The 27,243-nt window shown below is 51.6% G+C and overlaps 5 non-coding genes across 5 annotated transcripts; 1 reads left to right on the forward strand and 4 right to left on the reverse strand.

Annotated features, from left to right (window-relative positions):
* Positions 1-680: 680 nt before the first annotated feature.
* On the forward strand, positions 681-785 carry TRNAR-UCU (transfer RNA arginine (anticodon UCU)). Its single transcript has 2 exons — positions 681-717; positions 750-785. It is a non-coding gene; the product is annotated as a tRNA-Arg (tRNA).
* A 3,145-nt stretch (positions 786-3,930) lies between these two features.
* LOC142821663 (small nucleolar RNA U3) lies at positions 3,931-4,145 on the reverse strand. The gene has a single exon (XR_012898351.1). It is a non-coding gene; the product is annotated as a small nucleolar RNA U3 (small nucleolar RNA).
* An 8,352-nt stretch (positions 4,146-12,497) lies between these two features.
* Positions 12,498-12,569, reverse strand: TRNAG-UCC (transfer RNA glycine (anticodon UCC)). Its single transcript has one exon. It is a non-coding gene; the product is annotated as a tRNA-Gly (tRNA).
* A 3,291-nt stretch (positions 12,570-15,860) lies between these two features.
* On the reverse strand, positions 15,861-15,932 carry TRNAC-GCA (transfer RNA cysteine (anticodon GCA)). The gene has a single exon. It is a non-coding gene; the product is annotated as a tRNA-Cys (tRNA).
* Positions 15,933-16,280: 348 nt separating this feature from the next.
* On the reverse strand, positions 16,281-16,352 carry TRNAG-UCC (transfer RNA glycine (anticodon UCC)). Its single transcript has one exon. It is a non-coding gene; the product is annotated as a tRNA-Gly (tRNA).
* Positions 16,353-27,243: the final 10,891 nt, after the last annotated feature.

Raw genomic sequence — 27,243 nt, forward strand, 5'->3', positions numbered from 1 at the left:
GCCCCGTGGCAGCGAGGGAGTCAGTACGTTGCTGGGTGGCTGGGTGAGTGGAGCTGGGGACAGAGCTGCGCTCTAACTCACTAGGGTTGTGTCCCATAGCTCAAAATAAGCAATGAAATTGTGTAGCTTATTTCCAGTCAATTTTGAAATAGCTTATTTTCTAATTTGGTGCTACTGCACAGCACTTATTTCAAAATAAATCGCTATTCCGAAATGCCCCTCACTCCTCGTGCCATGATGTTTGCAGGGACGTCAGAATAGTGAGCCCGTTATGGCTTGAAACAAGGGGCTTGCTCTTAAGACACGTCTGTGTGATTTGAGTACCACGTCCTAACCGGCCCACGGGTGTCAGTCCCACAAGTGGCTCTTTCAGAAAGGAGCCTCAGGCTGCCACAGAGATGCTGTGGGGTCTGGAACGAGGTGGATGTGGCAGAGGAGGTGTTCACACACAGGGGAGCTAGCTCAAGTGAGAGGCCCCTTGCTTTGTGTGGAAAAGGAAGTGGGATCAATGCCCATGTTCTCCAACTGCAGCTTTGTCCTAATTTTCACTGTTGGGGGCTCAGTGACCCCCCCCCTCTCTTCCTACCTGCTCGCCCAAAAGAGACACACCTGGCTTCCCTTTCTTTTCCCCCAGAAATTGCCATGCTGCAAAGCAGAGAGTGGAGATATCAAACCTATCAGGCTCTATGGTGCAATGGAAAGCAGGTTGGACTTCTAAGCTGTAATGGTTAATGTGAGCCCAGCTAGACATTCAAAGGTTGTGGGTTCAAGTCCCACTGGAGTCATTTTAGCTGCTTCCTCATTTCCAGGATGCAGCTTCTACTGACCTGTCAATCCTTAGGCTGACACTGGGGTGGGCTGGCATCCAGGCAATTCCCAGCAGACCCCAGTAAGAGAGGAGGGAAGACCTGGTACGTGGGGGTTGGGACAGGGGTTGTTCTGAGAGGCTGCAGGTGTCGATAGATGCTTTTGTCCCTCCATATCCCCTACCAGTGCTGTGCAACTTGCAGGCTGTGTCTACACTACACTGTTCTTCTGGAAAAAGCTATGCAAATTGTGAACCCCAATTTGCATAGCTTTTTCTGCTTCTTTTTTTGGAAGAGGCTTTTCTGACATTTGGCCTGTCTACACTGGGCCAAATTTCGGGAAAAAAAACCCTTTTTTGGAACATCCCTTCTTCTTCATAAAATGAAGTTCACAGAGATGCCAAAAAAGCATGTCTGCTCTTCCGAAAAATTTTGTGGAAGAGCAGATGTGTTCTTTACACTAAAGCGTTGTCTCTGTAGTGTAGACAGAGCCCTGATGTAGTATCTTATTTCAAGTTTAGGGTTCAGTGTAGACAGAGGGTTGACATATGGTAAACAAGTTGAGCTACAGAAGTTGTCATTTTGATCTTATTTTGAAAAATGCTTTGGTGTTTACACAGCACCAAATTTTGAAATAACCTGCTATTCTGAAATGTCCCTTACGCCTCATGGAATGAGGTTTACAGGGATGTTGGAATAGCGAGCCCATTGTATTTCAAAATAATGGGACACTGTTAACATGCAGGATGGACGTTAAAGATGCCTTCATGCCCCAAAAGATAGCTATTACAGATGCCTTAGTACCCCAAAATAGCACTGTGTTGTTGCCTTACAGGGCCACAGCAGGGGGCAGGTTTGAGGCTGAATTTTCAGCCTTTTGCTTTTGGGACTCTCTGTTGCTGTCTACAGCCACGCATAGGCCTGACCCTGTATCTCCAGAGCCCCAGCCCCTCACAGGCTGCCAAACAAGGCTAACAGGGGGGGTGTTTTCAGACTCACAGCAGGAGGCACACATTCCCCTCTAGGGAACCTGCAGGAAAGGAAGCCAAAGAAGATGGATTTTGAGAGGTTTGTAGCAGCCAGCCCAGCCACAGCAGGTCCCACTGAGATATGAACTCAGATTACAGGATTCAGAGTCCTGAATGCTGCCCCTTACACCACAGGACCTACACAAGACACCTGTGACTCATCTGGGCCAACTGGAGCCCTGGCCCAGGCCCACTGGGACCAGCTTTGCTTGGTTTTCTTCCACCCAGAGCCCCCTTCTTCTCCTGGGATGCAAGGAGCCTCCCTGAGATGCCCTGAGACAGGCAAAGGACTCTGCCTCCACTCAGCCAGCCCCACCCCACTAACTTTGGCAGAAGAAAGGGGTTGGGGGGGCCTTTGCTCACCCTACTCAGTTTTACTGAGATATTGAGCTTTTGTTCTGCCTCCCTCAACTTGGCTTCCCTCCTCCGCCCCATTCCTGCCTTACGTCTTCCTTAGGCCAGTCACACAAGGGAGGCAGCAGGAGGAGCCAGCCCCATACACCAACCTCCCAGGGCAGGGGAGGCCAAGCCACAAGCCCCCAACAGGTGCCTGGCCTGACCCATCTCCCTTCCCCAGGTTGGCACCAAGGGGCATTATCAGCTGATCTCACCTCTTTCATGTGGGAGTTGGTCTTATCCCAGGCACAGGCCAGGTAGCAGGAGCGGCACTTACCCGGGCACCAAGGGGAGCTACAATAAGGGAGGACACTGTGGCTATGTCTACATTTGCGGCTTCTTGCACGAGTAATATGCAAATGAGGCTAAGCATGGAATATTGCCAAGTCTCATTTGCATACCTAATGAGCCACCATTTTTTTCAGAAGAGGCTGTTGCGCAAGAAGGAGCGTCTAAACTGCCCCTTCTTGCACAAGAAAAACCCTCTTGCCCAATGCCGTTACACACATTACTTTTCAGGAAGAACGGCATTGCGCAAGAGGGTTTTTCTTGTGCAAGAAGGGAGATCATTTTCCAAAAAGGTGGGATGTTTTTTCAGAAGGCCTGTATTCTTCATTTTATTAGGAATAAGGGCTCTTCCGAAAGAGGAGGTTATCCCCATATTTGGGTCCATGTAGATGGGCCAAATGTCAGAAAAGCCTCTTCTGAAAAAAAGCAGTGTCTCTAAAACTGTTCTAATGCATGGTTGCAGATAACATCTTTAAATTACAAAGTGCAGCCATTCCCTATTTCCCTCCAGCCTTCCAGGGTCTCAAGGCCTGTGCAGCCAAAGAAACATGATTGGCAGCTGGTATCCACAATCTTATTGTCAATTGAGTGCAGCGCTCTGAAAACATGGACTCAAGGGAACCAGCTTGTGCAAAGGGTGGGCTCTAGGGCTCTAGGCTCTCTTCTTCAAGCCAGAGTCAAATCAGCAACCTAAGGATAACTTACCAAGCACACACTACAGCCTTCCACACGACCAGCTGAGCTAGCAAAAGGTGTCTGAGAAACGTTGGTTTGTTGGGACTGGTACTTCTACTACTGTCAGGGCACGTGCTACCCCAAGTTGGTGGCATCATAGATGAGGCGCAGAAGAACCCAGTGTCACATTACCTAATTGGAGGGAAGCAGCCAGATCGCTGCTGCACCCCTAGGTGGGGGTGTTGGCCCCAGAAATTGAAATTCCTCCTCCTCCTCTCTACTTCAAAACTAATTGGCTGTGACTACACTGGGCCACTTATTCCGGAAAAGCAGCCGCTTTTCCGGAATAACTTGCCAGCTGTCTACACTGGCTGCTTGCTTTTCCGGAAAAGCAATGACGATCGACTGTAAAATTGTCAGTGTTTTTCCGGAAAAACTATGCTGCTCCCGTTCGAGCAAAAGTCCTTTTCCAGAAAAATTATTCCGGAAAAGGGCCAGTGTAGACAGCACAGTAGTCTTTTCCGCAAAAAAGCCCCGATCGTTAAAATGACGATCGGGGCTTTTTTCCGGAAAAGCGCATCTACATTGGCCACAGACACTTTTCCGGAAAAGCATCCTGCCAATGTAGACGTGCTTTTTCCGGAAATACTTATAACAGAAAACTGTTCCATTTTAAGCATTTCCGGAAAAGGATGCCAGTGTAGACATAGCCATTTTGAACTTTTTGACAGTAGCCAGCCACGCAGCCTGTGCTCTCTACCTCCAGCTTCCCAACAAGAAAAAAGAAACAATCATCAACAGCAGACAGCAATTACATTAAAGCAACACTATCAGCTTGCTTCATGCTCAGAAGAGAACATTGTCACTCATCCTCATGCTTAGCAAGACCAACCACTTTCAGCTGCATTTCTCTAGTTCAAACTATAGAAATGATCCCTGAAAGTACAGTCTTAACAGCAGCCTGCTCCTACACACCCACACTCACGTGCATTCACTTTCTCCTCATGAGGAATGTTTTCACACAACACTTAGAAAACTAAAGAACAGAAATAATCTCAGCAAAGTGCTTGTCCCATTCAAACACACTCCACCAGGTTTAGAAATCTGTATATTAGAATATGCGCCGTGTCCCTGTTTACAGAAACACGCCTCCTGATTAGCATGTGGAGCACCTGGCAGTCAATCAAAATCTCCTGCTGTTTCTTCCTAAAACTGCAGTTCCTGGGGCTCCTCTAAGTCAGTGGTAACAAACTGCCAGTCCGCAGACCAGCAAGGGGCCAATAACCCCTGTCTGCTGAGCAGAGGTGAAAAATAACTAAGTAGAACTACTTGATTACACTACTCAAGACCTTTTTTGGGTATTTGTACTTTACTCAAGTAATTTATTTTTGTCACACTTTGATTTTTATTCAAGTTATTTTATTTTTTTAGACAATATTGTACTTTTTACTCCACTCCCATTTCCAGAGGTGCTGGGTCACTCACGACTTGCATCGTTCTGATTTGCTAACGCCCAGCTGCATGTGCAAGCACCAGTCATCCAAAAACAGCCAACCCACAAGCACATTGCCCCTGCCAAGGAAGAAGCCTTTTAATAGCTGCTCCAACACCTTGTCATTCAAACCCAGTATCCCTGCAGGCCCTGCCAGCCTGAGACCTGAGCGAGCAGGGCGGCTGCCCAGGGCTCCGTGCTGCGGGGGTGATATGAGCAGTCTCATGTGACCTTACCTGGGGCCAGGCAGCTAAACAGGAGGGGACCCAGCAGCCGGGATCAGGGGGGACAGAGGCACTTACTTGTGTCAGGTGAATCCTCTGCTCTGGTGGGAGCAGCAGCAGGGTGGGTGGGTGCCGGGGGCAGGGGCTCCCCATTCTCCCTGGACAGAGGCCCCTGTGGAAGCCCTGTGGGGAAGAGGTGGGGCAGGCTGTGCTGGAAGAGGCTGGGGGTGGGTGACTGGGGGGGGGACTGAAGAAAAGGACCCAGAAGCCTGATGCTGAAACTCCCCCTCAGTCTGGAGTTTCACACCCTGACAGATCAGAATAAAGTATCTCAAAGGAGCTACAGCCCCACAGCCCAGCCTAGGGATGGCTCAGCCAGTGGGTTAGAAGCACCGGGACACAGAGAGACTCAGGAGCTGCTCAGAGACAGCCACTGGCGAGAAGCAGAACAATTCCCCGAGCAGATGAGTGGTTCTGGCTCATTTGCTGGGACTTAAGGAGAACAACAAAGTCCTGAGTCTCCTCCCTGTGACTGGCCCCTGCTCAGCCAATCAGAACTGGGACTAGAACTGGAAGGCTGTGTCTGCACTGGTGGGCTGTGTCTGCAGTGGTGGGTTATTGCGCAAGAAGGTTTACTGTAAAGCGAGGTAAGAGAGGGCTTCTTGCACAACAGCTCTGCTCTTTTCTACCAGGTGTAAATCCTCTTGCAGAAGAGTGCTTGAGTAAGAGGGCAGTGTGGACACTGGACAGGGGTTTCTTGTATAAGAAAGCCCTCAGGCTAAAATGGCCATCAGAGCTTTCTTGCACAAGAGAGTATCCACACTGCCATGGATGCTCTTGCTCAAAAGCACATCTCGCACATGGCAGTGTGGGTGTTTCTTGCACAAGAAACTGCCACTGCAGACATAGACAAAAAGACCTTTGGAGCTGAAGTCCAGTCCCCTTCCTCACAGCAGGACAAAACACCACGCACATTAATGTTTCTCCAAATCAGAGAGCTACCAGGAGTGGGGTTTGAACCCACGGCTTAACCACGCAACCATCCTGGTGGCATGAAGCAATGCAGAAGAATGAAAGTTCTCTCTCCAAACAGCCCAGGGACTCCCTCTCAGAGCATCTGCCCATCCCATCTCTGTGCCAGGGCTTCCCACCGCGAGGCTGAGAGAGCCGCCCCCTCCTTGCCAGTGAGGAGGAAAGCAGGGAAAAGGGAAACCAAACAAGACAAAACCCAACATCCCTGGGGATTCTGAGGGACAAAGTCCTGGTGGGAAACCCCCCACTCCCACAGACCTTCACCCAGTATTATCCCCACCTTGCATTAGGCCAGCCCCCCCATGGATCAAGCCAATATTTCCAGCCTTTGTTTTTACAGCATGGACAGCCAAACCCATTCACAAACTTTCACCAGACCAGTAGCATTACATTTCCATGTCTGCAGGGCTTGCCAAGGGGCTGCGAACCCCACTCACCAGCCACGCAGAATCGCACACTGCGCATGCACAGACTGCACTGAGCAACACACCGGGCTAAAATCTACTCACCACGGGCAGATTGCCCTAATTGCCAAGCCCTGCATATCTGCATACACATTGTGCAAATAAGTGTAGATATCTGCAAACACTGATCTGCTCGCTCCCCCAACCTTGCACGTGCTGGGAGCAGTTTCCCTGGACCCAGGCTGGGATCAAACCCCCTCAGCCCAGGGCCAGATCCTCCTCCCACAGCCCCAGGGGGCTGCTCTCTGGGGAAGGGAGGGTCTCTCTTACCTGCCTCTGCAAGGGGCAGGGACTGGGATGGGGGCACTGCCCTGGGAGAGGTTCCTGGGGAGAAGGTTTCCCCCTCCTTGCAGCCAACACTGAGGGAGCTCTGAGACTCCAGGGCAAAGGCCTCTGGCCCTGCAGCCCTGGGGTTAGGTGGCCCTGGAACCAGGCCCCCTGGAGTAGCATTGTGGCCAGGGGGCTCTGACCCACAGGGGGGCTGGCCCCAGAGCCCAGGGCCTGGGAGTCTGGTCAGCAAGTAAGACTCGCCCGTCAGTCCAAGCTACTTTCTCCCCGGCTGCCGTTCCTGCCTGTCCCATGCCAGCGCCGCACGCAGGCCAGTGGGGCAGGACGGGGGGTGTCAGTGGGGCCCTGCTCTCAGTCCATCCCTCACAGGCCCTGTGGGCTGCTCGAGGGCTGAGCCCGTCGCCCAGGCCTGGCGCGGGGATGGAACATGGGGCACGTTTCCCCCTGTGAGCGTGTGCGGGGGCAGGAGGGAGCCACACGGGCCCGGCTGAAGGTTTTGTGCTGGGGCTGGAGGCTTGAGCCCAAGCTGCCGGCCTCAGCGGGACTTGCTCCTCCCCCCTCTCCTGCCTTGCTGCCTCCTTTGGCCATCAGCGCTCAGGGGCAGCCGGGAGAGCCGGCACCAAGGGCAGAGGAGGCCGAGGCACAAGCCCCTCAGAGGGGACAGGCCTGAGGCCTCTGGCTTGCCCAGGCTCATGCCAAGGGGCTTTCTGTGGTGCCGGCCGGGGGAGGGAGGCCAGGCCCAGGTCGGTGGGAGAAGGGGCAGCGCCTGCCAGGGCAGCAAGGGAAGCTGCAGGGAGTGAGACGCGGCGTTTCTGCCTGGATTCACTCAAGGGTCCTTCTGCGGGTGAAGCGCCTGTGACTCCCCTGGGAGGCCGTCCCCTTTGGGGGCTCTTGCCCTGGCACTCGTCAAAAGCCCACCTGGGCAAAGCAGCCTGCCCCAGGCACCTTCCATAGCTCAGCTGGCAGAGCAGAGGCCTGTAGCGGGTGCTCGGCAAGTGTCCTTAGGTTGCTGATTCAACTCCAGCTGAAAGGAGAGATTCTTCTCCCTCCCCCTGGCTGCAGGCCCGGCCTTAGGACCAGGCGGCTGCCTTGGGTCTGTCCCTTTGGGGCCTGGTGCTACAATTGACAAAAAGGTTTTGGGTACCAGCTGCCAATCTAATGTCTTGGGCTGCTCAGGCCTTGAGTCATGGCAAGAGCTGGAGGGGAATGGGGAACGGCTGCACTTTGGAATGGGAAGGGGGTGTCTGGGACCATAAAGTAGAACAGTTATAAGGCTGATTTTAAGGAGGGCACCATGGCTTAGTTGGCTAAAGTGCCTGCCTTGTAAATAGGAGATCCTGGGTTCAACTCCCAGTAGTGCCTTGCTGCCAGGTCAGTGTGTCTTTTCTTCCCACCATTCTTCAACATGTATCTGGAATTGGTTTTACCTTCAGCTGAGCTTGATGGTGCCCTAACAGTGGGAGTAGGATAGTAGCAAAGAGCAAGAGGTACCGGGGTTTGATTTAGTGAGGCTTAGCTAGACTTGCTAAATCAAGCTCTGGAAGATGGATTGCAGCAGCGATCCCCACCTGAGTGAAGACATGGCCTAATGGTGCAATTAGTTAGATGCCGACACTAACAGCCCCACTGCTGGTAACTCACAGAGGCTACATCTACACTAGAAGTTTTCTCCTTAAAAAAATATGTTAATGAGGGATTCAATTGCATGAGTCACGATCTCATTTGCATATTTTCTGCCAATGGGATTGTTGTGCAAAAACAAGTAGTGTGAACATTTTTTTTGCACAAGATTCTTATGCCCCCCCCAAGAGGTATCCTGATCTTGCAGAAAAAGGGGGTTTTGCACAAAAAGAAAACTTCCATACTGCTTGTTTTTGCACAACAACCCCAGCGCGAAATCAGTTTGCCAGAAAATATGCAAATAAGATCATGACTCATGCAAATGAGACCCTCGTTAGCACCTTTTTTGCTGAGAAAATTCGTAGTGTAGACATAGCCGGAGATTCTGGTGCTGAGCATGCAATAGAAGCACATTATGTTTAAACAGCTGCCATATGAATGTACCTGAAAGTCACAAGGATCAATGATCTGTGTGAAAGGCAGATGGCCAGTAATGAGAGCCCCAGGTATGTTGTGTGCACAAAGGAAGATAGGAATATGCACAGGGCAGTCTGATAATGGGCTGTGTCTACACAGGGCCACTTATTCTGGAAAAGCAGCCGCTTTTCCGGAATAAGCTGCGAGCTGTCTACACTGGCCCCTTGAATTTCCGGAAAAGCACTGATGATCTACTTGTAAAATTGTCATTTTTTCCAGAAAAACTATGCTGCTCCTGCTTGGGCAAAAGTCCTTTTTCCGGAAAAGCTCAGGGCTTTTTTCTGGAAAAGCTCGTCTACATTGGCCACTGTTCTGTTTTAAGCATTTCTGGAAAAGGGTGCCAGTGTAGACGTAGCCATGGTGTTTAGTGTGTGTGTGTAACAGGCTCCTGCCCATCTCCGGTAGATTTGGGCAACTCCTCCACCAATTGCAATACACACTAGGCCATTCCTTACCAGCTGGGTGTGGTTCTTGTTCTTCTGCACAGCACAGCCCATGGAGACCAAGGACCTGCCATTGGGCTTCCAAATCACACCCTTGTTGAATGGATGGAAACAGAAACCCGACACACAGCGGGTTTGAGCTGGCTCCAGCTGAGGGACGGGTTTGCCTGCTTTATGTGCGTTGGCAGAGGACAGCAATAAGGATTCATTTCATTTAAAGAATCCAAAGAATAGAAACCTAGAATGTAATGGAATTGGAGAAATAAATGTTTCCATTGAATGGTCAGTTGGATTTGAAGTAACGCTCATATAATTTGTAGTCTATCACTGAGCTACTCTCCCTGATGTTTGCACTGTTGAGAAGGGAACAAGAGGCTCTTGTAGCCCACACACCCGTGGGCCTGTCTCCATCACTTCTGCCTCTGCCAGGTGAAGGGAGGCTGCTGGGCCCAGCATCTTTCTACCCAACCAGGGCTGGCTTTTGGGGAGAGCAAGTGGCCACTGGAGCTGCTTGGTCCCCTGGCTGTATCCATGGGGAGGTGGCTCTGCTGAAAACCAGACTGGTTTTCCTGGTTTTCCTATTGTTAGGCAGGAACCTGCAATCCATGTTTTCTCCTGCTTTTGTAGCCTCTGTTGCCTTCTGCAGTTGTCCCTTCTAATGGGACAGGCATGTTCTTCTCAGGGTTTGGGTTCCATGTTGCCCTACGAAGGCATGTGGCCAAAACGCAAGCCTAGCTGTGAGCAGGATTTGAACCTGCACAGGTAAACCCTATGGGAATTCTAGTCCAACACCTTAACCACTCGGCCATCACAGTTCTAAATAACAGTGGGTCAGGGAAACTGGTAAATAATCTCAGTGCCCAGGCTTGATGTCACCTGACACAGAATTCACACGGCAAACCATTTCACCCGTCATGCAGAGGAGTCCTGGGTGCTCTGGTCTGAGGCTGCCTTAGAGGTGAGTTCAAGGGGAAACCTCACAAAGGAGATTCCAGGAAGCCAGGCCTTGGGGGTCTCTGAGATTGCCCCTTTCCCTCCTGGCTGTTGCCAAGGATGCTCTGTGAGGTCACTGCCTCCCAACCAATGAGCTGAGGTGCTGCAAAAGTTTCTTGTGATGTCACTGCTGCCTTGCAGGCTCATGTCCTGCCCCCTGGCCAGCCCCTTGGCATGTGTGAGCTGCTCTCCCTGCCCCCCCTCACTCAGGGCTGGTTCTGGGGCTGAAGCAGGGAACATCAGAGGCTGCTCAGGGGACCACATTGCTAGGCCAGGGGCCCTCCTGTGGGGCTGTGAGTGTTGCTGTCCCTGCTCTACAGACCCGGCCATAGAGCCTCAGGAGGCTGAAGCGGTGGGAGACACTTCCCTGGTTTCGGGAGGGAGACAAGATGTCAGGGCCCATGACTTGTAGCCAGCTACAGATACCCATGGAAAGCTGATTTTCAGAGGGGTGTGATCAGCCCTTCCTGTGTATCTGGCTTCTTTAAAGGGGCTTCAGCAGGAGCTAAAAGTTGAAGAAGGGACATTTAGAAGGGTGAATTTCTGTATCCAGCAGTTTTTTTTTCCTGTTCTCCACAGTGGCCTAATGGACAAAGAACTGACTTTTGAAGCCAGGAGTTGTGGGTTCAAGTCCCACCTAGGGTAACAGTTTTTTTCTCAGTGACAAAGAGTTTACCTTCCTCTGCTCCCTGAAACAGTTGGCAAGGATGCTCTACAGCAGGCTGTCTCCCTCTCTGCAGAAGGTGTTCAGACCCCTCCCTAACAAATGCTGATGTTAGATGCAGATCTGAGTGCTAAAAACCCAGGTATTCAAAGTCAGAATGAAGGAGCACATTTTGCTCTAAAAGTGACAGGCAGAGGGAGGTGGCTGTAGCAGAGCAGGGTCTGTCTGGAGACAAAGCGGAGCCGGAGGATGAGTAGACCCATGAGAGGTAGAGACTCCAGAGCAGTGGGGGGCTAGTTATTTGGTCTGGCAAAGTGACAGAAAATCCCCAGGCCCTGAGCATGGTGCAGGCGAGGCCCATGGGGCAGTTTGCCTGGTGCGGTTTGGGGCATGGAGAAGCTGGGAAGCTCTGTGAGTGGATAAGGTCCCTGGCTGAGCTGTGCCCCCTGCCATGTGTGTGACTCAAACTGTCCCTCGTGCCCCTTTTATGTGTCTGTTGCGCTTCCAGCTTCTTTCCTCAGGCACGTTCATCCGGCAAAGACCCCCCCAGGGATCTTGTATCTTCCTTTGTGCATCTCAGCCACAGACGCTGCCAGAGCTGGAAGGAAATTGCTGCACTTTGGGAGTCAAAGATGTTGTCTGGGACCATAGAGCAGTTTCACTTTTCTGAAAGGGCTATTTGTGAGCTGTGTTTTGGTCAGCTGGCTAGCTCGGTTGGTTAGTGCATGGAGCTAGTAATGCCAAGGTCATAGATTCAAGTTCTGTGCTGGCCACAGGTAAGTTTGCTGTGGCTACTGTTCTATCCCTGTGAGTGTGTGCACCACCACCCTTTAGCTGCCTGCTATACACAGGGAAGCAGAAATAGGCAAAAAAAACTGTGAGCTTTTCAGGCAACAGGACAGAAAACTGGTAGGAGGAGGCTCCGGCTTGCACAGACCCAGTGGCTAAAAGGCCCTTGGCCTGGCCGGCTTTCCTCAATAGCAGGGAAAACTCTTCTTTTCCCTCTATTATGGGGCTACTAATGGGCCTGCTGGCTCAGCTGTTTAGAGCTTGATGCTAATAATGCCCAGGTCACGGGTACAAGCCCCATTCAGACCCCACAACAGCCAAATTAGTTTTGTTTGAGCTGCTCCCCATGAAAAGCGGTGAGAGGGAACCGTTGGCTGTGGGACCCACTTGTGCCTGTTGTTCAGGGTTAAATAAGATCTCCCCCAGGAGGTCACCTGTTCCCTTCCCACCTTGCATTGGCTGGGAATCAAATCAAGCAAGGTGCAGCAAACGCCAGGCACTGTCATTGTCTGGGCCACAGATAAAGACCCTCTTGGAGCTGTGGTCAAATGAGGAGTCTCTGTAGGCCCTGCAATCCATGCGGAGGAATGCCGACATTTATGGCCACCTCCTCCTACCCCTGCATCCTAGACCAAGTCAGAGCCAAGATCAAGGAATCACAGCAGAGGTATGTGAGGGAGGCACCGCATGACTGTGCATGATCTAGGAGCCGATGAAGAGCCGTGAGAGGAAGCCCACAGCTGCAGGACCCATTTGTGCCTGTTTTTCAGGGTTCAAGTAAAAGCTCAGCATGGAGCTTTGATGCTCCCTCTTTACACTGCATTGGCTGGGAATCAAACCCAGGTCAACTGCTTGGAAGGAAGCTATGCTCACCACTATACCACCAATGCCTGCCTGCAAAGCTGCTGGGAAAATTAGTGAGGGAAACCCACGACTGCCATGAGGCTGGCCAGAGGCGAGAGGGTGCCTGTGTGGTTTGGGTAAAGCATAACTTCTTGGCCATTTGGCAAAGATCAGGAGTGGTGATGCTGGGGTAGTAGCTGCCCTGTACTCTCCGTGGTGTGAGGAGCCGGGCGGGAGAGGAGTCCCAGAGGTTGTTGGGTGGGAGAGTAGCTTTTATCAGACTTTGGGCTAAGCTCTAGAGCAGCCAAGGGAGAGGTGTGGAAGTGACTTCTGGATACTTTGTGTGGCCGGGGGATGAGGACCAAGAGCCGTCCTCATGTTTTTTGCCATAAAGTGTTGTTTCTGGGTCGTTTGGCTAAGATCAAGCACTTCTGCCTTCCGGAAAGCCATGTCACAGGCACAAGCCCCAGAGACCCCTTCAGGGACACATCACAGGCAGGGCCGGACCGTGCCATTCCGGTGCCCCGGGCTGACAGTTCAATTGTGCCCTGGGGTTGAGGGAGGGCGCATGCGCGGAGCTGGTGGCAGCAGGATGCATGTGCCTGACCCAGCCCGGCTACCAGTGCGCAGCCTGAGGCAGGCCAAGCCTGGCCACCACCAGGTACCCTGGAGAGGGTGGACCAAGGACAATGATCAAGCGATTTGTCTCCTGCCATTGTTCTCCAGCCTCTGACAAACAGAGGCCAAGGACACCATTTTATCCCCTGGCTAATAGCCTTTTATGGACCTAACCTCCATGAAATTAAATTATCTAACATATGGCCCTGCAGAGAAAGGCCACCTCCCCCCACCTAGAACAAGTTAGACCCAAGGTAAATGAATTCCAGGAAAGGTATGTGAGGGCCAGCGCCCCTCTGGGGAAGCACTGAGCATACTGTGAGGACCTGGACCCAATCCCAGGGTGTGGGGAGCCCCAGAGATAGTTGTGGAGTCTGGGATGGAGACACCTGGGCAGCAGCAGAACAAGGCTGATGACCTGCCATGTTCCAGCCAGGCCAACAGGGAGTGTTTCTTGTGGTGTGATCTGACTTCCCACCCCACCCCTGTAGCCGCCCTGCTTGAGACCAGGGCCAAGGGAAAGCAGGAAGAGCCCAGGCTGCAGCTGCAGCACAGCTCCCCTTTCACCCCTGCAGGGCAACTTGTGACCACAGCTCTAAGCAAACACACCAACTTGAAGTTATTAGCACCTGCCAAAGCCTGGGATTGAACCAGGGACCTTTACATCTTCAGTCTAACACTCTCCCCACTGAACTACTTTGGCTGCTGCAAAAGCTTGTCTGGCCTGTAATTCTCTGTCCGGGATGTTTGGCAGCTGGGCCACCCTCACAGCCCAGAGCCAAGGTTCCCTCTAAGCCAGGCCTGGGCAATACAGGCCAGTGGGCTGGATCCAGCCCATGAAGCCACCCAATATGGCAGCAAGAAGCCTCAGGCAGATTCCCTGCTCGCCCTGCCCCCATGCACAGCTGAGAGAAGGAGCTGCTGGGCCCTTTGTGTCTCAGCTGTAGAGGAAAAGGCTTCATGCCTGGTCCCTGCTCCAAGCTTGTTTGTGGCCAATGGGAGCTGCCTGCTTGAAGCCCTGGCCAGTCCCCACAAGCTCTTATTCACCCAGGGGTATGATCTGTGCCAAAGAAGGAGCTGCCTGAGAAATGTGCTTGGCTGCTGGGAGTGTCTCCCAGTCAGAGCCTGCCTCTGGCACCCCAGCCCCTCCCTTCCCTCAACCCACTGGTACCCCACTTAAACCAAACTCTCTGCCTCCCTGAACGCCCAACCCTCCCAGATCCTGCACCCCAATTCTCTGCCCCAGATCACAACCCAACACGCTGCAACCGTTCCTGCACCCCAGTCCTCTGCCCCAAGCTCCTGTCTGCACCAACCTGCATCCCAGACCCCCACCTCCTCCGTTAATACCATGGAAAAGTGCAGCCCTGGGAGTGGTTCCCCATGAAAACTCATTGCCCACCCCTGCCCTGAAGTGTGCTGCCATGTCTCCCCAGAGCCCTTAGGCTGGCACCGGGAAGGCCTGAGTCCAGGCAGTGCCCAGGGGAGCCCAGCAAGGGTGGAGGGAATGGCTGGAATTTGCGGGTGGGGCCGGGGACTGTTCTGAAAGGCTGCAGGTGCAATTAGACCCTTTTGTCCTTCCCTGTTTCACCCCAGCGCTGAGCAACACTCAGTGTCGGTCTGAGCATCCGTCCTGCTCTGGGACGTGTCTCTGTGGCAGGAACCCGCCCAGGCGGCTCTCGCAGTGAGGCCCCTCCCTGGCAGCACCGAGCAGTGAGAGCTGAGTGAAGGGAAGAGGCAGTACCTGGGTGCGGGAAGGGGGGTGACAGGAAGGGAAGACTCCATGGACATGTAAGAGGGAGGCTCTGCCCTGGCCAGTGGGGAATCGTTGCCTCTCCGAGGGGCCCAGGCCTGGTGGGTCATTTCCCTAGGTTACTGAGTCGGGGCTGGAGCCAGTTCTGTGTTGTCTCCTTCAACAACCAAACTGAACCAATGGATCTTGTGCCCACCTGACACTGCGCTGGGCTAGTGCTGTGTGTGCCACAGAGCTTCCTGCAGCGCTGCCCATGCAGGAGAGGGGAGGGCAGTTAGAGTCACCCAGCTCTGCCCCTTCTGAAAATGGCAAGTGTTGTCTTAGCAGTGAGGGAGAGGTGGGAAGGAGCCTGAAGTAATCTCTTGGATCACAGCTGCTGTAACATGTGGCAGTGAGGTGAGAAAAATGACTAGGCAGTGTCTATGTGAAACATCAGGCTGGTTTCCCTGAGTGGGAATCAAATCCAGGCCACAGCAGGGAGAGTGCTGGATCCTAACCACTAGATCACCAGAGACACAAGAAGTATACCTTTTTGCTTACCCACATTAGCCTTTCACAGGCTATTTTCTGTCCACTTCAGGATGGGGGGAGGGTCCATTCTCCGTTGCCCAGAGGGGACAAGAACAGCCAAACAGAACATCAGAACAGCCAGACTGGGCCATGCCAGTTGTCCAACTAGCCCAGGATCCTGTCTCACAACAGCAGCCAATTTCATTGTGCCGAGGGAATCCTCAGGACAGACAGTTATTAAGTGATCCCTCCATTCCCAGCTCCTGGAATACACCAGCTAGGGTCACCTTCCCTGTCCATCCTGGCTAAATGCCATTCATTGTGGCCCCCGAGACTTCCAAAGTTGAGTAGTTCTGAATTAAAGGTTCTTATTAATGTCAAGAACCTCAAGCAATGTAAAGCCAGAGTGCGATAGGACTGGAAAGGAAAATATTTTCATGAGAAGGAATTTTTTCCAAGGGGGAACTTGGAGTTGAACCAAAGACCACTTGATCTGCTGTCAAACACTCTACCACTGAGCTATACCCCCATGGAATTTGGCTTCTACATCCAGTGTTAGGAACTGAGCAGGAAACAAGGCTTTTGTGTAACACACGTCTCAGGTGGGAGGGACCCTCACTGACCCCAGATTGTGACTGGTCCTAACAAGGGATTTGCCCTGAAAGCAGCAGAGCTGGGGCACAACAGAGAGTCTTGAGCAATGAAGGGGCTGGAGGGAAGCCAGGAGAGAAGAGGCCAACCTGAGAGCCCAAGGGGCCCCCATTAGGTGTCAGCTGTAGGGACCAAGGTGAGAGGCAGCAGGACCCACTTGTGCCTTTTTTTCCCCCAGGGTTAAAGTAAAAACTCTGCAGAGAATCATAATCTAACCTCTCCACATTGCATTGACTGGCAATTGAACCCAGGTCAACTGCTTGGAAGACAGCTATGCTCACCACTATACCACCAATGCCCATGCTGAGCATGCCTGTGAAAATTAGTGAGGAAAGTCCATATCTGCCATGAAGCACACTTGAGGCGAAAGGGTGCCCATGTGGTCTGGGGTAAAGCATAACTTCTTGCCCGATTGGCTAAAATCATGGGGAGGACGAGGGGGGGGTGATGCTGGGGCAGAAACAGCCCTGTCGCTCTCTGTGGTGTGAGGGATTGGGTGGCATAGGAATAGCAGAGGTTTCTGAGTGGGCGAGTACAGCTCCTTGTCTCCTGGGCTAAGTTCAAGAGCAGCCAAGGGGGAGGCAGGAAAGTGGCTGTCAGACACTGTGGCTATATCTACACTCGTGGCTTCTTGCGCGAGTAATATGAAAGAAAAACCCTCTTGCACAATGCCGTTCTTCCTGTCAAGTAATAGGTGTAACTGCCCCTTTTTCTTGCGCAAGAAGGGGCAGTGTAGATGCTCCTTCTTACGCAAGAGCCTCTTCTGAAAAAAATGGTGGCTCATTAGGTATGCAAATGAGGCTCAGCGATATTCCACGCTTAGCCTCATTTGCATATTACTCGCGCAAGAAGCCACGAGAGTAGACATAGCCTCTGTGCGGCACAGGGATACAGACCAAGAGCTGCCCTCATGTTTTTTGTCATGAAGTGTTTCTCGGCCGTTCAGCTAAGATCGAGTGCTTCCAGCTACTCAGAGATCCATGTCACAGGCACAAGCCCCCAGACACCCCCTCTGGCCCTTCCAGGGACACATCGCAGGACCAAGCAAGTGGCAGCAAGTGCTGGGCACTCTCATGGTCCAGGCCAGAGATAAAGCTGTGGTCCGAGGAGGAATCTCTGCAGGCCTGGCAGTCCAGGCAGAGGAATGCAGATATTTATGGCCGTATGGCTAACGGCCTTGCAAAGAAAGGCCACCTCCCCCCACCCCAGACCAAGTCAGAGCCAAGGTCAAGGAATTGCTGCAGGGGTATGTGAGGACCTGTGAGCATAGCTCCCACACTGGGGAAGCACCATAGCACTGTGCATACTGCGAGGAACTGGACCAAGTCCTGGGGAACCCCTGTCTCCAGGGTCAGTTGTAGAGTCTGGGATGGAGACGCCTGGGCAGCAATGGCCGTAGCTTCAGGATGACAACCCTGATGACCAGGAGCTCCAGGATGAGGAGAAGGAGGATTCCAGGAACGTTGTGACCCTCACCCTGGAACATGTCCCCCAGATACAAGAGGCCTCCCAAATGTCTTCGGGCACTGGGGAGGGAACATCAGGTGAGTGCTGTGAGGTTGCAACACACAAAGGGCAGGCGGAAGCACAGGGGATGATGCGCTATCGTGACACATCATGCTGATCGTAGGTGGGGGGACACCACACATGTCTGACCTCATAAAGGGCCGTCCCCCCACACCATGTGTGCAAGGCACCACCTGCTCCTGCAGAATGTGCTCCCAGTGGCTAATTTCCTAACACTGGATGCAAACAAGCAAATGTAATGGGGGTGTAGCTCAGTGGGAGAGTGTTTGACTACAGGCAAAGTGGTCCCTGGTTCAACTCCAAGTGCTCCCAAAAGGTTGATCAACTTCAATGAAACCTTTGTATCTTCAGGTGTGTCACATTCTGGGTTTCTCTTGTGCAGCGATTACTATAAACGCCTAATGTGTTAATGCCTGTAAACCAGGCAAACCCATCTCTCAACTGAAACAAGTTCAAACCTGCTGTGTGTCTGATTTCTATTCCCATCAATTCAACAAAGCTGAGATCTGAATTCCTGTTGGCAGGTCCTTGGTCTGCATGGGCTGTCCTGTGCAGAAGAACACAAATCACACCCAGTAGAAGAGGAATGGCTGCAATCAATCCTTTGGAGTTTGATTTAGCAAGTCCAACTAAGACTCACTAAATCAAATCAAATTCAGAGGGTACCCCACCAGCTTCCAGTAGTTCTACTCTTTGCTTCCTTTGGGTTCCTGCAGTAGGGACACAGCCAGGCTCAACTGAAGGAAGCCAACTCTCGCTACGTAGGGTATGTTTACACTTGTACCCTCTTTCCAAGAAGGGATGCAAATGTAAAGATTGAAAACTGTAAATGAAGCCACCAGGGACACATGCAATGGGCCTGCAAAAAAATGAAACATGAAACAGCTGAGCACTTTTCAGAGAACAGGCCATAGCTCTGCTTGGAGATGCTCCATCATGTATAGATTTTGTGCCAGGCCAGACTGCTGGGAGGAGGCTCTGGCCATGGACTTTCCTCCCCTCTCTGTTACCTCCTGCACCTGGGGCTGAAAGGGACGTGAGCTGCAGGCTGGTCCTGCCCAGCTGCCTTCCCCAGTGGGAGCAGAAAATGCTTCTGGAAGGGATCACACACTGTCCTCAATGCACTGGCCTGAGGGCCTGAATTCTTGCTGCCCCTGGGTGTACCCAAATGCCCCTTCTGTGACCAACCGGGCCGTATCTGGGCACAGCTGAGGGCGTCCGCTCAGGGTGAATTGCTCAACTTCGGGGCTCCTTACTGCCCCCAGACTGGTGACCTCTCCAAACAGGCCACAAACCAGTCCCACAGAGTGCTTCAGCTGCCTGCCTGAAGCCTCACGAGCAAAACCCCTCTGACACCCCAGCAATATCCATGCCCCAGATGGCCCCTGGCCTCATACACAGGTGGGGGGGGGGTCTTAGAACCCAATCCCACCTACCCCGAACAAGTTCTTTCTGGTTCCAAGAAACCAGCCACAGATCCCTGGTCAATTTACCCTTTGGACCTTACCCACAAATCACACTGAGACAATCCTTTAGCATCTAACATCTATAGGTTTATTACTACAATAAAGAAAAGCATCAGAGTAAGGTTGTTAAAGGATAGAATCTCCCAGTTCTCAATGCAGGCTCTAGCAGAGATGTTACAGCTGCTGGCTTAAGTCCTTGTTGCGCATCCTAGGATCAGGATGGGTCCGCAGTTCTTTCCAGCTCTTCGATCCCTGCATTGCTGCCTCTGGGATGAAGTGCTGAGCTGAGTACCATGATGGAGTCAGCCACATGGCCGCTTTATACATCCTTCCTGGTCTCTTCTTGGCTGCAGCAGGACACCTGGCCAGCAGCCTATCCCCTTGTTCCTTGCTGGCAGCCCTTAGGCTCAGCCCTCATTCTTTAGGTGTGTCCTTGGCCCATTGAGTGCCATTGTCCAAAAGGGCCTCTCTAATTAGCATGTCCATAGGCCGGGCTCTGCCCACTGCTCAACCACATGCAGAGAAATATTCAGTATCCACACAGATTACAGATTCCTAACTACACACACAGACATTATACAATCACATGACTAGCGTACATATGATTAGCAGACAGTGAGCTTCTATTCAACACCCCAGATGGCCCCCTTTTATACCATTTTTGGGGCCAACATCCCCACCTATGAGTGCAGCAGTGATCTGGCTGCTTCCCACAAATTCGGTAACGTGACTCTTTAGAAGAGGCAGGCTCCTCAGCTCACACCCCTTCTGTCACACAAAGCTTTCAAACGGCGTTGATTTTCTTCCATCTCCCCTTGCTTGTTGCTGGGCTAAAAGAAATCCTGAAACCAGCCCCGTCTCCTGTCACTGGACAGATGGCCCTGTGCTGGGATATGAGAAAGGATTCTAGTGATGCTCCTCGCAGCCCAGGAGAAGAAGGGGGCTCTGGGTGGAAGGAAACCAGGTAAAGCTGGTCCCAGGGGGCATGAGCTGGGGCACCAGTTTGGCTCAGTTGAGTGAGGGGTGGTTGGTTCAGATCCCATGGTGTCGAGGGCAGCGCTCACAACTCGGAACCCTGGAATCTGAGGCCCCATTCCTGCCTCCCTTCCTGGGCTGACCCAGTGGCCGAAAGGGGCTGCGGCTGCTGCTGACAGGGAAGAAGCTGGGAGGCAAGGTGCTGGCACAAAGAGATTCCGGCTGCCTCTTTGCCCTGGGTCTCCATGTGCCATGCCAGCTGCCAGCCACCTTGACCAACCCTCAAACCAGCTGGACTAGCCAAGCACATCACAGTTATGTCCCTGCAGGTGTCTGAGGCACCTTTCTTGAAAGGGCCACTGGTGAAGTGCATTTTGGTAGGATGGCTAGCTCAGTTGGTTAGAGCATGGTGCTAATAATGCCAAGGTCATAGGTTCAAACCCCATGCTGGCCATAGGCGTGTTTGGTTTGGTGACTTCCCTTCTGTTAGCTGCCTGCTATTGAAAGGAAAGGAAAGCAGAAATAAGCAAAATGTGAGCTTTGCAGGAAGCAGGGCAGAGATCTGGTAGGGGGAGGCTCCAGTCTGCACAGCCCCAGTGGCTAAAAGGGCCTGGGCCTGGCTTCCTGTCCCCAAAAGCAGGGGAACTGATGCCCAACCACAACATCACTGCTGTTGTTTGCTCCTTTGCTCCTTTAAACTGATGCTGCAGTGGCTACCTCAAGGCATCAAGGCACCAGCTGGGGGGCAGGCTCTGGAGCCCAAGCCACACGGGGAGACTCAATATGACTGGGAGGCCTGGAGCCTGTGTGTCCTGCACAGAGGCTGCTGCTGGTGGCCTGATTCAGTGGCCCAGCAGCTCAAGTTCCCCTGAACCAGCTTCTCCCCCTGGAGCCACCCAGCACTGCTGAGGCCCCTGACATGAGGCAGTGGGACCATCAGAGGAAGGTGCCAGCCTTAGCCCTTCCTCCCAGCCTCCTCCTCCTCCCCCTCCCAGGTTCTTTCCCCAGCCCCTCCCCAGTTCTACATTTCCCATTTCCCACATAAAAAACAGAGAGTTTGTTCTTTCAACAGGGCAAAGTCCTGTTTGTGTTACCGGGAGGGGGAGAGGAAAGTGGGAAGGGGGTGTTGGGGTGTGTTTGGAGCGGGGGAGGCACAGAGGGCAAAAAATGAGGAGTAATGTTAGTTCGAACCAAGGGGCTGGGTTTGAACTACTGCAGAAAAAAGGACTCTGCTCCTGGAGCTGCCCTGTCCTCTCCAGAGCCCTTAGGCTGGCACAGGGGAGGCCTGAGTCCAGACAGTGCCCAGCGAGGGTGGAGGGAAGGGCTGGTGGCTGTTTTGGGTGCAGCTGGTGGCTGTTCTGAAAGGCTGCAGGTGCCGTTAGACCCTTTTGTCCTTCCCTGTCTCACCCCAGCTCTGAGCTACACTCAGTGTCGGTCTGAGCATCCGTCCTGTTCTGGGACGTGTCTCTGTGGCAGGAACCTGCCCAGGCGGCTCTCGCAGTGAGGCCCCTCCCTGGTAGCACCGAGCAGTGAGAGCTGAGTGAAGGGGGAGGCAGGACCAGGGGGAGAAGGCTCCATGACTGTGTCAGAGGGAGGCTCTGCCCTGGCCAGTGGGGAATCGTTGCCTCTCCAAGGGGCCCAGGCCTGGTGGGACATTTCCCCAGGTTACTGAGTGGGGGCTGGAGCCAATTCTGGGTTGTCTCCTTCAACAGCAAAACTGAACACTGCACTGGGCTAGTGCTGTGTGCGCCTATGCAGGAGAGGGGAGGGGCGGTTAGAGTCACCCAGCTCTGCCCCTTCTGAAAATGGCAAGTGTTGTCTTAGCAGTGTGGGCGAGGTGGGAAAGAGGACTTGAGTTAACCTTTTGGGTCACAGCTGCTGTAACATGTGGAGAGAAAAATGGCAAGGGAACTGTTATGTGAAAGTTGAGGACAGTTTCCCTGAGTGGGAATTGAACCAAAGCCACAGCAGTGGGAGAACTGGAACCTAACCACTAGAGCATCAGGGACACAAGGCACAAGCATCTTTGCTCACCTACACTAGCCTTCCACAGGACATCAAAGCAACCAGACTGGGCCTTGCCAGTTGTCCAGCTAGCCCAGGATCCTGTCTCATGACAGCAGCCAATTTCATTGTCCCGAGGGAATCCTCAGGACAGACAGTTATTAAGTGATCCCTCCATTCCCAGCTTCTGGAATACACCAGCTAGGGACACCAGCCCTGTCCATCCTGGTTAAATGCCATTGATTGACATTTACATTAAATCATCCAGTTCTTTTTTGGACTTTCTTATAGATTTCATCTTCACAACATCCTCTGGGAAGGAGTTCCACTGGGAGCAAAAATGCTTCCTTTTTAACTTGGTTACTAACCAGTTTTATTCTGTCACCCTGGTTCTTAAGTAGGTGAAAAAATAATTTCTTATTTGCTTTCTGCACCCCTGTCATTATCACATAAACCCCTGTCCCATCGCCCCTTGCTTGTCCCTTTCCCAAGCTGAGAAGAAGAAGTTCCATGAACTCCTGGGAGCTGCTTACCAAAGAAGAGGCATTTCCAGCAGAGAAGATGGCCAAGCCCAATCCCCCTACACAAAGCCCCAGGAAATACCTGGGAAAGCTCCCTCTCAGGCAGCTCTACGGAATGGATCCGGCTGGCCATCGGGCTGACTAACGCCATCAACAGACGAGTCCCAGTGAGACTTCTCAGCCCAAGTGCAGAGACAGTGGAGTCTCCCACTCCCAGCCCAGTGGCAGAGGGACAGCGCCCTGAGGAGGTGGGTCCTGAGGCAGAGGAAACCTTTGAAGGGAACAGAGACAAGGGAGACGTGAGGTAGAAGAAGGGGAACAAGTCGCCTCTTGTCAAGTGTGATGTGGTGGGAAAGTTCCGGTTCCGGTGCAAGCCGAGCTCCAAGGGCTGGTTCCTGCCCTGGTGGCTCCTTGCAGGGCCTGGCTTGAGAAGCGCCAAGAAGTGCCGTGTGTGGCCAGGAGAGAGGGTGGGGAGAACGGAAGGTGTTGGAGCAAGCTGGGGCTGCTGGGTCTTGGGGGATTTGAGCATCGGGGGGGGGGGTCTTACCTGGTTTTGTGTCCCCTTGCAGCAAAGGCCACAGATGTCCCAGGGGCTGGAGGTGCTGCCATTGGCCTTGGCCTATGTGGCTGCACTGCACTGGTCCCTACCAAGGCACCACTGAGGAGCCTCAACCCCAGCGCTGCCTCCTCCCACCTCAGCCTAACCTGCCTAGGGCTATGTCTACACTCGCGGCTTTTTGTGTGAGTAATATGCAAATGAGGCTAAGCATGGAATATCGCTGAGCATCATTTGCATACCTAATGGGCCACCATTTGTTTCAGAAGAGGCTGTTGTGCCAGAAGGAGCATCTACACTGCCCCTTCTGGCACAAGAAAAACCCTCCTGTGCAATGCTGTTCTTCCTGAAAGGTAATAGATGTAACGGCATTGCACAAAAGCGTTTTTCTTGTGCAAGAAGGGGCAGCGTAGACAGCTCCTTCTTGAGCAAGAGCCTCTTCTGCAATTTCTGCTGAGATGTGTTTTAGTAGTTAAATTCCTGGATTGCCCTTGCTCATTAAAACTGCTGTCATATGGTTGGAAATGGGGAAAATATTGCATTTTATTAACATCAGCAGAACTGATTTACTTAGGACCTGTGTGTTGTGTAGTCTTGCCTTAATCTTTGTATTCATGCCCATCAATGTGAAAGAAGATATTTGCATCTATATTTGCATATACAGACAACTGTGTATAATTCCCTGTAATATTATCACTCTCATATAACTTTGTATTAACATCTTCTCCTTTTAGATATATCTCTAAGGCTATGTCTACACTCGCGGCTTCTTGCGCAAGAACATCTTGTGCAAGGATTCTTGTGCAACAAGTCGTGCGCAAGAAAACGTCCACACTTCCACGTGCACGCTGTGCTTTTGCGCAAGAGCTCTCATGGCAGTGTGGACGCTCTTTTGTGCAAGACGGGTGAGGATGTGGAAGGTAGAGCAGTCAGGGCACAGGATTTGGGATGGGGGGAGTCTTGGGGCTGGGACTGTGTTTGTGTGTCGAGGGGATCCCTCTGCTCTGGGCTCCCCGACGCCCTTTAACACTCAAGGGCTTTCTCTGCAGTGCACTTGGTGCCGTGAGAACAAAGCTTGGAAAGGGGGTTGATTTTCCTCCATCTCCCCTTGCTACACTAAAAGAAATCCAGAAACGGGCCTCTTTACCCGTCACTAGAGAGATGGTCCTGGGATGGGGGACTACTGCAGCATAAAGCTTGGCTAGCTCAGTTGGTAAAGCATAACTCAGGGTCATAAGTTCAAACCCCATGCTAGGTGGTGACCTTCTTTAACTCACAGTCTACAAGCAATTCACTTTCAGCTTTCACCAGGGTTCTAGAAAGAAAAAGTCTAGTCCTGGGGTCCAGCTTTAGTAGAACCGGAGAGAGAACAAACTGCATTTTCCATCTTCTGAGGAGAAGAGAAGAGGATTTTCTTCTCCTCAGTTCTAGCCACATGAGCCCAGGGAGGAGAAAAAACAACCCTCCACCCGCTGATTGTCCTCTGTCAGCTTCTGTAGCTTCACCTCCTTCCACAGCAGCTCCAGCTTTGAGCTACAAATCTATGTGTGTAGCCATATGGAATACTGAGTTTTCAGGCTGGCCTCTGCACTTCTGGCTTCCCTCCTTCTGCTTCATCCTTCTGGCTACGACTACATGGCACATTTATTTTGGAAAAAGCTGGTCTTGAATAGTTATTACAAAATATCTTATTTCGAACTAGCACGTCTACACTGCAGGGAAACCTCAGCATAGTCCGAGGCAGGCTCCCCAGTATAGATGAGCTACCTCGATTTAGAGCCCCTGGAAGAATAACTTAGAATGGCCCCGGGGAGGGGCTAGTTCAAACTAGCAGCAGTGGCGCAGCTACACAGGCCTTTTTTTAAAATAGCTAATTTGGAATAGGCGTTATTCTTTGTAGAATGAGGTTTGCAGAAGTCGAAACAAGCCATCTGTTACTTCAGAATTATTTCAAAATAACGGAATTGCTGTGTAGACTCTTGCATTATTATTGTGGAATAACGGCCATTGTTCCAAAAGAACTTTTCTGTGTGGAGAGAACCTGTGCAGCCCAAGAAATGTGATTGGCAGCTTGTACCCACAATCTTTCTGTCAATTGCAGTAGAGAGCTCTGAAGACATAGACCCAAGGCAACCACCTTGATTGCCTTCTGCTGAGGCCAGGCTGGAGGAACAACAATCACTCCTTTGAGGTGGAGTTGAACCAGCAACCTAAGGATCACTTGCTAAGCACTTACTACAGTCCACTGCTCTGCCAGCTGAGCTATTGAAGGGAGCCTGACTAAAAGTAGCTGGTCCAGGTTGTCCCTTCTACAAGTCTCGGGGCACATGCTCCCCCAAGTATATGGCATTGCTGATGAGGGGCAGAGGAGCCAGGTGCTGTCACAGGTGTTGTACCAATAAAAGCAAGCAGGATCTTATGAGGGGGATAAGGCAAAAAGCCACATTTATTGTAAAGATAATAATAAAGAATAAAGAAAAGAGAGAAGCAAACAATGTGGTTTAGCTACTTATTCCTATCACTACTTAACCCTTATACACTTTTATATATATATATATATATATATATATATATATAAACACATTCATTCATTCAATCATTCATCCATTCATTCAGGTTCTATGTAGTTGTTATAGTTACCAGCCTGGAAGTTGCTTATGACAGAATACTGGCTGGGTATTCTGTACACAAGTGAGGGTAGTGGGGAGCAAAGTCCTGATCAGATGCGCATCTGAAGCTCCTGGTGGGCTGGCAGCAGAACCTTGGACTCTGACTCCATAGTCTTTTAGTCCAGTTCTTATAGGAATTTCTTCCTATGCCAGTCTATGGGAATTGCTGCATCATGCTGATGTCCAGGGTGGCTGTCAGGTGCTCGTCAGTGATCTCATAGGGTGGGCCTCCAGTACTTGGTTTTCTCCACTTGACACCTTTTTGTTGCACTGGCACCTGATGCCTTCTTCAGCCCTTTGATGCTGAATTCTCAGGCTGGCACCTCTCAAAACCATTCATTCATCGTCCAAGCACTCTCTTTCTTACATGCATTCCCTAATTCATGTTTCCCATACAGTATTTTGTATAATAACTACTTTACATATACAAGAGTTGTAGTTACAAAAAGTCACAAGTTTCTGGGTGGCATTTCTTAAAACATTCTCTCTCTGAGTGCTGAGTTACTGTTATAGTTACAATGTTTCACTTTGTGATTAGGGTTAATTGCTTCACAATGCTTTGAAGAGAATGGGCGTCAATTGTGTAACAATAAGTTTGAGCGTGCCCTGGGACACAGAGAAGGGGAGCTGTTTCTGGCTACATAGTATTATATTTTTAACAGTTTTAAGTTACATGACCTAATATTACATTTAACAATCTTTAAACATTTAACAATCTTAAGAAATAATAATAATAATAAATCTAAACACTTTAAGTTGTGGAGAACAAATTATGGGGAGTCACTTCCACTTGGAGGAATCATTTTTAATACCTTTATATGTTATCCCTACACAGGTACTTCACATGCAGACGGACCCCTTGAGTGAAACCTGAGCTAGATCCATCCATGTCACAGCAAAAGGAAGAAAGTTGGGTTCTTCTCACGTGTCTTCTTTGTTCCAGAGTCTCTAGGGGTGCGGTCAGGGCAGGTCCACAAAAAAACAAACCACTTGAATGAACCTTGGTCTAGAAACTCACAGAAACACCCCTGAGAGTTTCCTTGCCTCTACTTAAATGTTGACAAAAGTTTTGTTACTAACTCCTTGGCCAACTCCAATTGCTGTGGGGTTAAGAAATTCTCTTTCCTTAATTCTGTGTCCTCAGGAAGGGAGCAAATTGAAGAAGGCCACGTCCCCTTCTGGAGGCTCTAACCCAAACCCTAGGGCCAAGGGATTTACAAGCCAGCTGATTAATGTTTGTTGCACTTCTCCCTCCCCACATCTAGGCCAAACCTCAAAGGCCACTCTACAGCCCCAGCAGCTGGGGGAGATGAGCATGTCAGAGCCGCTGCCCACTGAGCTGTAGCCGTCTGTGCTCAGCGAACCAGACACTGCAAGGGCTGGAGGGAAATGGGGATTGGCTGCACTTTGGGCGTCAAAGATGTTGTCTGGGACCATACAATAGAACAGTTTCACCAAGCTTCCTGGGGAG

Source organism: Pelodiscus sinensis, chromosome 19, assembly GCF_052426305.1.
Source record: "Pelodiscus sinensis isolate ZL-2025 chromosome 19, ASM5242630v1, whole genome shotgun sequence".
In the NCBI taxonomy this organism is placed as follows: domain Eukaryota; kingdom Metazoa; phylum Chordata; order Testudines; family Trionychidae; genus Pelodiscus; species Pelodiscus sinensis.